Source organism: Puntigrus tetrazona, chromosome 11, assembly GCF_018831695.1.
Source record: "Puntigrus tetrazona isolate hp1 chromosome 11, ASM1883169v1, whole genome shotgun sequence".
NCBI lineage: Eukaryota > Metazoa > Chordata > Actinopteri > Cypriniformes > Cyprinidae > Puntigrus > Puntigrus tetrazona.
Genome location: NC_056709.1, coordinates 15,079,276 through 15,090,824, shown reverse-complemented (window position 1 = coordinate 15,090,824; position 11,549 = coordinate 15,079,276).

Below are 11,549 nucleotides of genomic sequence, written 5' to 3'. Positions count from 1 at the left end.
TGAATAATCCCGGCATTAACATTATCATTAATCAACAAATTTAGATGTGTAATATCGCGATCCACCTGTCAATACTTCGAAGTCTATATGGCTCCAAGGATTGGCTATTCAGTAAATCACGCTCACTTGTTTCTGAAATCTTGATATTTTCTTTTTAATACATTTTCAGAATCAGACAGCGGTTCTCAAAATCAATAGCATAGCAACATACCATAACCATCACATTAAGGCCGATTTCTTACATTTTTTTTAATTAAAGCCCATGTTTAACTGTGTTTTTGTCACCTAGTGTATATTTACATGTTGTCAAGTATGGTTCACAGGTGCAGTCACCCTTAGGACTGAACTGAGCTCAATCAAGAGAAGCCGTATGGACAGCATGCACACCACAGAAGACACTGCTGTTATGAGAGACACGAGGCACACTTACTAGCACACCGACATATTTAGATTCGCATTTATTAATCAAGCAGACACTTCAATCCAAAAGGTTGGCATTTTGGATGAGGGCGGGAAGATCGTTCCGCCAGCGAGGAGCAGTAAATGAAAATGATTTCAAAAGTTGTTCTGCGCCTCTCTGCGATGGTAACATGAGACGTTTCTCACTTACCAATCTTAAGTGGGGATATAGAGTGAGCGGAGGCAGAAGGTTGAACCCGTGACTAATCTGTAAGCGAGCATCGATATCTTAAAGCCAGCTGTGATGTAGGTCCTTTTGGGCTCGTTGAAGACCAGTCATTCTGCTGTAGAGGTCTGATTGCGCATTACAGAATTCCAGGCAGAAGAGCATTGCAAAAAGGACAAGGGCCTGGTCACTATTTCCATCGGGAAGGGCTTGATCTTTCTGAACTTGTGCAGTGCTAACCTGCATGATCTAGGGCTGTCTTTGTAGGTCAGCTGGTCATCAGACATTAGGACGGTGATATAATGAACAGCTGGATAGTGATGTAGCGATATAGCGTATATGGAGAGGAGGAGAGGTCCAAGGACGGACCCCTGAGGAACCCCATTACCGGTTGTTACGGTTTAGATATGCGGCAAAAGCAGCATGAGGTATCAGCCAAGGAAAAGGTGCGAATAATTAAAGTCCAATTTCGCAGCTTTAGTAAGCTTTGGTTGTCATACTTCCAAACTTGCTCTCACTGCTGCCCTCTAATGTTCATTTAGTGCTCTATCACAGGGATCAGCAGACTTGTTTGTTACCCTTTAGCCTTTGACCTAAAGTATTTACTATATAACATTTTCTTTTAATATTTCAATAACATAGCAGCACATGTTATTGAACACATGCAGGTACCTGTTGATCGATAATATATTTATTTAGGCTCTCGTTTATCTCCGGTTTGCTGCTGGAAGGAATCTCAGTCTGGAATTATTCCCCCGAGGGGATTTGGATCATAAATAAACACACAAATACCCATGAAGCAAACATCCAGGTTGGAGGTCGCATGTGTCGGCCGAACAACTGCCTTTGAGGAAATGGACATAGTTACAAATAGATGTAGTCAGGAACATTAAAACGCAATAATTATTTTCAAGACATGAAATATGACTAAAAAGTAGCACTAGAATTTTTTTTACAATTAATAGTCCATATGATATCACAATACACAATAGTATAAATATTGTAAAAAGCTGGACACTTTCTATATTCTGTAAAGCAATAGACATAATTATACTGTTATATTGTATACTGCTATTATACATAATTATTGTAAAGGGAACGAAATTGCATCAGTAAGCAGATCAGTTGCTTTTTTTGTAATATGACCAGTCCTGTAATTCTGTATTGCCGTGGAGGTTCATTATTGCGCTCTAAAAATGCTAATCATATAAAATCATATTAAAAGAAATTCTTTACTGTACATTTAATGGCTACCACCAACCGCTCGGTTCCCAGAAGTCTTCAAAATATATTCTTTTGTCTTAAACAGAAGAGACAGTTTCATTCAGCTTTGAAACAACATGAGGATGAGTAAAGATTTGTGAATTTTTGGGCTAACTATCTATAAAGCGTAAACTATAAAGTGTATCTTTAACTTCATGTGCAATTTGTACTTCGACCACTAGATGGAAGCAAACACCAATACATGGAGAGTGCTTCGCAGCTCCCTTTGGTTCAGCTTCTGGAGTGCAGCGTGAAACGCTCCTGTGTGTACTTAAAGCCACATGCATGTGTTTATGAGGCACCATAAATCATAAAGCAAAAAGTTACATCACCCCCTGAATTCACCAAACCACAGACCCTCTTGCAGCCGAAACCTGAAATGTATACAGCTATGTTTGGTAGAGACAGAAGCCTATAAAATCCTCCCATTAAGTGGCAGCTGCTGAGGATTTTGCCGTAAACTGCGTGACTCTTGCACACGGAGCGGGAAAAGAGAGAGCGAGACATGGCCTTAATTATGACACGGACTCCTCCTGCACTTCCAAATATGCTTTGCTTAACAGGATTTTTGCTTCCTGAAGCCAGACTGGAAATACTAAGACCTTTAAATGACTGCAGTGTGTTATTAAAGACATTACCCACTGTAAGTTCACTGGCTCTGAAGGCCTATCACCCTCGGTGATTCATCTGTTTGGGATTCGGTGAAGTAAATGACCACATTTTCAGACCACTGTAAGTGCCTCAAATTGCGCGGGCTAATTTGATGCAGAAAATCCCTCCAGAGGTTTTACAAGCTTTGTAAATGAGTGTGAGGTCCATTAGAGGCGATTCATGTATGCTTTGAGGAAAGCCGTGGCTGTTTTTTGAGCTTTTAAATTGGGAATGTTTTGATGTCGGTCTGTGTGCCATGATGGAGCTGGAATGGCAAGAATAAAATATGATTAAACAAAAAACACAAAGCACAATAGGATTTTGCTCAAATTAGGGACTATATCCAAGTATACAAAATATTTCACACATTTTAGGAGCACAGACCGTGCTTACTGCTCACACGGAGGGACTCGTCGCACCTGTAAATGGGACTCGGGCTGGTTTTAATGTTTGCTGCTGGTGGTGATTCATAGAGCACATTAAAGGCAGCCGGGACTGGAAGTGTTACCCAGAATTACTTTTACATGACATGTCAAAGAGAGTGACTGGAAACAACAGTTATTTAATTGACATCATGATCTACATACATCAAGGCTTTATATGTTTAAATACACTGCTAATACAAAACACATCCCAAAAACACATTTAGAAAACTCAAAATCCTATAATAATGCAATAATCCTCCATTCTCCTCTCTCTCCTCCTTTCTCCTCTCCTCCACTGTCCTCTTCTCTCCTCCTTTCTCCTCTCCTCTCCTCTCCTCCATTCTCATCTCCTCCACTGTCCTCTTCTCTCCTCCTTTCTCCTCTCCTTTCTTCTCTCCTCCATTCTCATCTCCTCCTCCACTGTCCTCTTCTCTCCTCCATTCTCCTCTCCTCTCCTCCATTCTCATCTCCTCCACTGTCCTCTTCTCTCCTCCATTCTCCTCTCCTCTCCTCCATTCTCCTCTCCTCAACTCCTCTCTCCTCCTCCATTCTCCTCTCTCCTCTCTGTCCTCTTCTCTCCTCCTTTCTCTCCTCTCCTCTCTCTCTCTCTCTCCTCTCTCCTCTCCTCTCCTCCATTCTCATCTCCTCCACTGTCCTCTTCTCTCCTCTTCTCCTCCTCCATCTCCTCTCTCCTCCTCCTCTCTCTCCACTGTCCTCTCTCTCTCCTCTCTCTCTCTCTCTCCTCCTCTCATCCTCCTCTCTCTCCTCCACTCCTCTTCTCTCTCCTCCTTTCTCTCTCTCTCTCTCTCTCCTCCATTCTCATCTCCTCCACTGTCCTCTCTCTCTCCATTCTCCTCTCCTCTCCTCCATCCTCTCCTCTCCACTGTCCTCTTCTCTCCTCTCATCTCCTCTCTCTCCTCCATTCTCATCTCCTCCACTGTCCTCTTCTCTCCTCCATTCTCCTCTCCTCAACCGTCCTCTCGTCTCCTCCTTTCTCTCTCCTCTCCTCTCCTCTCCTCCATTCTCATCTCCTCCACTGTCCTCTTCTCTCCTCCTTTCTCCTCCTCCATTCTCCTCTCCTCAACCGTCCTCTCGTCTCCTCCTTTCTCCTCTTCTCTACTGTCCTCTTCTCTCCTCCTTTCTCCTCTCTCCTCTCCTCTCCTCCATTCTTCTCATCTCCTCCACTGTCCTCTTCTCCTCCTTTCTCCTCTCATCTCCTCTCTCCATTCTCCTCTCCACTGTCCTCTCTCTCTCCTCCTTCTCTCCTCTCCTCCTCTCTCTCTCTCCACTCCTCTCTCCTCTCCTCTCTCTCTCCTCCATTCTCCTCTCCTCTCCATCTCCTCTCTCTGTCCTCTTCTCTCCTCCTTTCTCCTCTCCTCTCCTCCTCTTCCTCTCCTCCATTCTCCTCTCCTCCACTGTCCTCTTCTCTCCTCCTTTCTCCTCTCCTCTCCTCTCCTCCACTGTCCTCTTCTCTCCTCCTCTCCTCTCCTCTCCTCTCCTCTCCTCTCCTCTCCTCTTCCCTCCTCCTTTCTCCTCTCCTCTCTCCTCTCGAATGGTCTGTCACTTTGTACAGGAAGGTAAGTGCAAAGAGAGCTAATTAAACTCCACAAGTGTTTCATGTTTTATTTCAGCACATTTAGACTCATTGGTTGGTGAATAATGAACAGTGCAAAGCAAGGAAATCAATTTTCCAGCTACGGGAGCAGAATAAATAGATACAGAGTGGTAAACTAAATTAAACACTGGCACCTGAGGCTGACTGCAAACAGATGCTGGGGCTGTAATAGAAATGCATTGCCATTTCCCATCACCAAAGGAGATGCATATGAGGGGATGCATTTCATTGTCGAGTCCATTGAAAAACAAGAACCAACAGATGCATCAAACATCGACTGAAACATTCAGTGACAACGTGTTTACGTTTATAGCAGTATTTACATTGTACGTTATTTATAGTTCTGTTTATTCATTTTAAGAGGGGTTTCTAGCTAATGGTCAGATAAGTTACAGTCTGCCCCCCAGAGGAAGATGCGTGTAACAGGATCTTTTTAGCCCTTTTATTTCATAAACAAGTTAATACATGGAGGGCTCAGACAATTTTCTTGCTGTTTAGACTAATTCTTCAAAGGCCATTATAATATTGAAAATTCATTTCTTCTGAGAACTAAAATATCAGACTTTTCTCGTTCTGGAAAAATAGCTGACTGCCATTTAAAAGCAGATGGAAATTAAATAATAAAAGAATCAATTTGGTTGTTCAAATTGTTCACGAATCTCAGTGCAACAGTCAGGCAGACTGAAAGATGTTCAGGGAGAGGAAACACCCATCAGGACCTGCGCCCATTTGCATTTATATAGTTTCAGCATCAAAATCACACAACACATTTTTATTTTCAATTGGACACTAATATGGATGTGCCATCAGTGCATATCTTGAATATGAAAACATTTGCAGTCAAACGGCTCCCTGGATTGCGTGTTCAGAGGTGCTCTTGTAACTTTAATGAGGAAAATAGGTTTGCAAAACTTTTTTGCGCATCTAAATCATTGTTCTCCATTAGACTTCGAAAAAGCCGTAAACAAATCATTTTAATCACTTTTTTCTGTAGTCGGAACATTGCATGCCCCCACCCCCCCAAAAAAACAATAATAATAAGGAATGTATAATAATTAGTTCCGGTTTTCATTCATACTGTAAGACATGTACAAGAGCAGAATTAAAAAGTCTGTGAGTAAACATAAATGCAGCTTCTGTTCCATCTATGTAGTGAAAGGAGGCTTTTGTTTGGTTACAGTTTAGTAGTTGATTGATGGTTCAGTTTAAGCATTTGATGAAAAACACAAATACATTTAAAAGCCAGTGATTAGGTGTTTTGGTAGATTTATGCTGTTTGAAAGTCTTGTCATATATCAATCACTAAGTTAAATGGTCTAAATGAGTTCATACGTATGCATATCATCCGTGGAAAGCGTAAGATCATTAAATGCTTGCCCAGTCAAGTTATTCTACAGTCTAATATTCCATACCTACAGAATAACTAAAAATGACCCTTACAAAGGTTCATAAAAAAATCAGTTCCAGTGGGCCCCTCGATGGAAAAGTTCATTTCTGTTCCTAACACAAACCATTTGAATTTAGGAGATTATTTTATTCGCGCATTCATTTATTTAGACTATTCTTCATCTGGAACAATTAGTGTTAATCATGTGGGCCCTGCAACATCTGTTCGCCAATGAACCACAAACCTTCAACAAATAGAGTACGTTTCAAATAGCCAGGGTACTTGGCTGCGCTTAAAAGCCTCTCATAATTACTGTATCCTAAAATTAGTAACAGTGAGAAACTCCCTGGGAATGGTTTGTATAAATTCCTCTGCCGTGGCTCTCATGTGGAGATCATAGGTCTGTCATACAGCCAGCTGCTGTACAGGTGCTAGACACATTTTCCTATATATGAATAACATAATGTTGTAACATCGCTTTATGCGAGTGATATGTCACTTTGGATAAAAGTGCCTAAATGATGTGACAGATAAAAAAGAACGGCTTCATATATATATATATATATATATATATTTTTTTTTTTAAAATCACATTTGAGAAATATTCAGAAGTGTATCAAAACAAATTAGAGTTTATCCCGAAGGCAAAACAAGCAAGCAGGCACATATAGATGAAACAATAAAAATGTAATCTTATTATATTGAAAAGTTGGCCATCATCATTTGACTGGGAGAGTTTTATCAGCACCCAGGTCTGGAATACTAATTCAGCGAGGACACATAAGTGCATACGCAGCTCTCTTTGAGGGCCTCTTGGTATTTTTTTGACAGCTCCTGTATCTCATTGTCTTGGCCCCCAGAGGCCCACCACAGGCCAGAACTTCACTAATAGTTTTGGCAGCACAGAGTCAGGAAAAACAGTTACGGAGGCCTATTTTGATCCAACACCTTTCCCACCGCAACGAAAAATAATATAAATCATATAAACATGCCAAGTTTTGTCTAAAAGAAATAGTGGATCCCTTCGTAGCACAATAAAATTCAACTGTATAGGGCTGCTTAATTTTTATGAAATGGATAGTTCAGACGCAGCGTCATGCTAAAACGCACAATATAGTTACAGCTATGATGCAAAACATATGTTCAGTATATGAAGGCCAAATGTTACCCTTGCACAAATTGAAGTGGAAGATTCACACTTGAAACTGACGTGACAATATCAACTTAATGGTCAGTTTAATGATATTAAAATATCAATTTATTTAGAAGTTGTGTTTTTTTTTTTTATTTTAGTTTCCATTTTATAAAAGCAATAAAGCGCTGACATTACATTTTTGTCTTTGGATTATCAATATATATAGTGAGTGTTTTTTATGTGAAGATTTTCTGAATTATTATTATTTGTATACATTTCAAAATATTAGGTGGTACAAGTGATAACTTAATGGCCATTAAAAGGACAAAAAAAGTGAACTCATTTTAAAAACAGTAACATTATTATTAATAATTAAATATTAATAATTATTATTTTTTATTTCTCTCTCTCTCTCTCTCTCTCTCTCTCACACACAAACACATATGTATATATATTACCACATATTATATATATATATATATATATATATATATATATATATATATATATATATAATATATATATATTCATTTAAAAGTTTCTCATCATTAGTCGTTATTTATTTATGTCATGTCTGGTATTAATTTTAAAATGTATACATATGCATATCTTAATTAGAGTAGTATTCAATATCTAAAAATAATCCACGCGTCCATATACAGGATATTTGAGAAAGTTGCATATTGACTGTTATTGACTCTCCCTGATGGCGCGTGGAGATCTGACACTGCCAATAGCACATCAAGCTCTTCTGCAGCTAAGCCAATTGATTCGAACCCTGTGCTCTTTACAGCAAACACATACTCAAGAGCACGACAGGATCATGTGTTTCTGTCCGTCACTGCTCAGGTACCTCTACAAGCTTTGTTATCGACCTTTTTGACAACCCCATGCCGCTTTTGACAGTTCACCCGCATGTTAATTTATTATTTACGTCTTGTAAGTACCGTCTCATCTGCCACTGTGTCACGGGTTCTACTTTCATTCATGTGTAGACAGTAGCTCAATTAATTATGAACACTGCAGTCGTGCTTCGGTTCCCCGGGAAAGCGCATTCCAGATTCAGATATGTAATTTGTTTTGGAGTTTAAGTGTCTGACAAACTTAGATTTACATTTATAGGCATCATCACAAATAAAAGTAGCTTGGCAAGAACCTCTACCTGGATGAACGCCCATCATTACGTCCATCTCAGACAAAACCACCTTCTCGTTTTAATAAACAACTCAAACATCTCACCCGCAAAGAAAGAACCGCAAGATCACGCTGGCCACAATCAAGACTCCTTCTGCAAAACATCTTCTGACCTTTTCCTACCAGAGAAACTACTCAAATTCTGGTGCGGGCCCTGGTCTGTTTCCTGGTCTCATTTTAACTACTGCAATTCAGTGCTGGAGTAAGCAATCAAACCTTAACGACTCATCCGGAATACTTCTTGAGATTTCCAACCAAAATCGATTCAGCATTTCCAAGTACTCCCACGTCACACCTCCACTTCCTCTGCTGTCCTAACGCACAGGACGGGCGATGTTCAAGCACCCTCCTGCATGCAGTCCAAGAAACCATCTGCAGCAGCTCAAGTTACTTCTCACCAACAGCCAAACATGATTTCTAAACAATAGCTCTTTTCTCATAAAGTTTAAATAATGCATGCAAACTTCAGGAAATGATGTACTGATGCCTTTCACGTAAAATTGACAAAGTAACATGGCTTTCTTGTTTTCTGAACTTGTTTTAGGCTACAGTAAGTTTTACATGTACTTACATTAAAGTTAATAATTTTATACAGTGCACATATTGTGTACATACATGTTTTTACATTGTACTTATATAAAAAAAAAAAACCTGAATATAATTACATAAATGAAAATCATTCCATCGTAAATGATTTCTTATTATTTATGTACAAGACAGCAAAAGACTAAATTCAGATCTGCCATAACATTGTGAATAATAATAAAGTACGAGTTAAAGTGTTACTTTAATTATCCAAAAATATAAACATTTTTTACAGCGTTTTTAACCAAACAAATTCAACTTTGGTAAGCATTAGAGAGTTGTTTTAAAAACATTCAGAAGTTCAGAAGAGTAATTAGTGAGATATTTTTTTATTAGTTTCAGAAAGCATTCATTCACTATTTTACATCAATATTATACCATTATTAAAAGAACAATTCTAAGAATTGCAACTTCCTACTTTACAGCTGCGCTGCTTTACATTAAGCTGCTTCTTCCAAACAGCTGTCATACATGGTAAACTAATTTTCCTTTTTGACATCACGCGCATCTCACCATTGACCCAAATAAAATGTCTCCTTCCTGATTCTCACCAACTGTTGTCCAAAAAAAAAAAAAAAACATACAAGCGATATTCTCAACAGTAAAGGTTGGAGGTTGTTTACCTCTCCAGCTGAAGAATTTATGAGGAGCAGTGAGAAGATTGTTTTGGTACACATTAAGTCAGATGTGCCTTTGTAATGCAATCAGTAGACATATAATCATTCCTGCTCCGCATGAGCACTTTTGGGAAAACAGTGAATCAAAGGAAGAGCTCTGGACTATAGAGCAGTTAGGTCACGTCCCTCTTTTCCACTCTCTCTCTCTCTCTCTCTCTCTCTCTCTCTCTCTATGTATAGCGGTGTATTGATTGCCGCATTTAGCTGAGTTTTAGCATGCTTTTAAAATCACTCCAACTCTCAGGCCCTAGAGATGCTTTGCTCTTCTGAACACGTCACACTTATTCCTACCACATCCGTCAGTATTTACAGGCATACCGATTTTTTAAGGAAGACTAATAATGAAAGGAGCATTTTGACCAGAAGGATTCTTTTCCCATTGAATCGATTAACTGGAATTGAAGCGTCTTCCGCTTGTTTGCTAAATGTGAGTGATCTATATGATTTTTTGTTTAAAGAAATATATTTGATTATATTGCAACAAACTGGATTTAGCTTGTTAAAATGTGGTCTTCTTGGTAGCCTATTCTATAGCCCTGAAGAGGAAGTCAGGACGAGACTGTCCGGTGCACAACCAACTACTGTTTTTTTTTGTTTTTATGTTGCTAAGGTCACATGAAATGCACAGCAGACTGTACAAAACATTGTAATTATGACAGGAAAACTGTAATGATACTACAGTAAAAAAAAGGCACTATATTGCAATACCAGAAATTTTCTTCATATTTTTTACAAAACTGAACTCATAAAATTAGTGTTACTAGTGCATGCACTGCTGTTTAGAATAAATACTTTTTTTTAATAATAATTTAATAATTTTTTTTTAAGTATACCCAATAATCTTTTATATTTTGTACCATTATCACATACTGTTAAAAACAAAACAGTACTAAAGAGAAGCTATATGAACACCATTATTAAGCGAAATGCCATTAAATGTAAATAAATAATAATTATTTTTTTTACTTAACTACTTTTCACCACAATTTTCAGCACAATGACCCTCAAAAATGACCCGAAATATTGACTAACTCCAAGGATCTGAGGGAAAGTAAAACTTGTATATTTAACCAGAAAATGAAATTCAATTATGCTACCCGCTCTCATGGCATTAACATACCTTTGTGCACTTTTTAGCGAGCCACATAATGCATACTAATAAGCACATCAGTGCGGTTTCCGAAATAAATAAACGCCATAGCCAGTAAAACATCTTTTATTCCTTTTCACACAAAGTTTCGATTAATAAAGCATGATTTTCGCACAATTACTTGAAGACTGTCATGTTATGACTATATGTTATGTATGTTATCACAAACATCCGGCTTCATATCTATGGGTTTTAATAGAAGGTAGGTTTGCTCAGCGAAGCTCTGAAAAGCTCTGATTTGATCCCTGTGTAACTATGACTCAAAACAGTCCAAATCCGCTGAAATGGCACGGTTGCATCAATAAAGCCCTTTGATACGAGCATTTGTTAACACTATCTGGTAGGTTTAGGGTTAGATTTGATGTAGGGCATATTTCCAACACGATTAACTTCATGGCTATTTGCATCCTGAACCGCAATATGTGCCTACATCAACGTCACAAAAACGTGCCAGGGTTAACGTATTGAACTTGCGTGGTTTAGTGGACATTTCTCTGCATCGAAACAAGTGCAGAGAGGTACTGTATTTTTAAGAGACCAGGATATTATTTACTTGCTCTCAGGTTGTTCCATACCTACACAAACTTCTTCCGTTTGCAAAATACAAAACATATATTTTTATAAGTTAGTAGCCAAGTAGTCGCTGGTCCCTATTGACCTAAATACTATTTTTCTTTCATATTATGGAAGTCAATGCGGACCAGCAACTGCCTTGAAATCTTTTGCGAACATTAAAAAGAGACCTGTACAGCTGCGGAGCAACCTGAGGAGTAGTAAATGAAGACAGAACGTTCATTTGTTTTTCAGTCTTTCAGAATTGGTGGTCTTGGCAAAGACGGCGA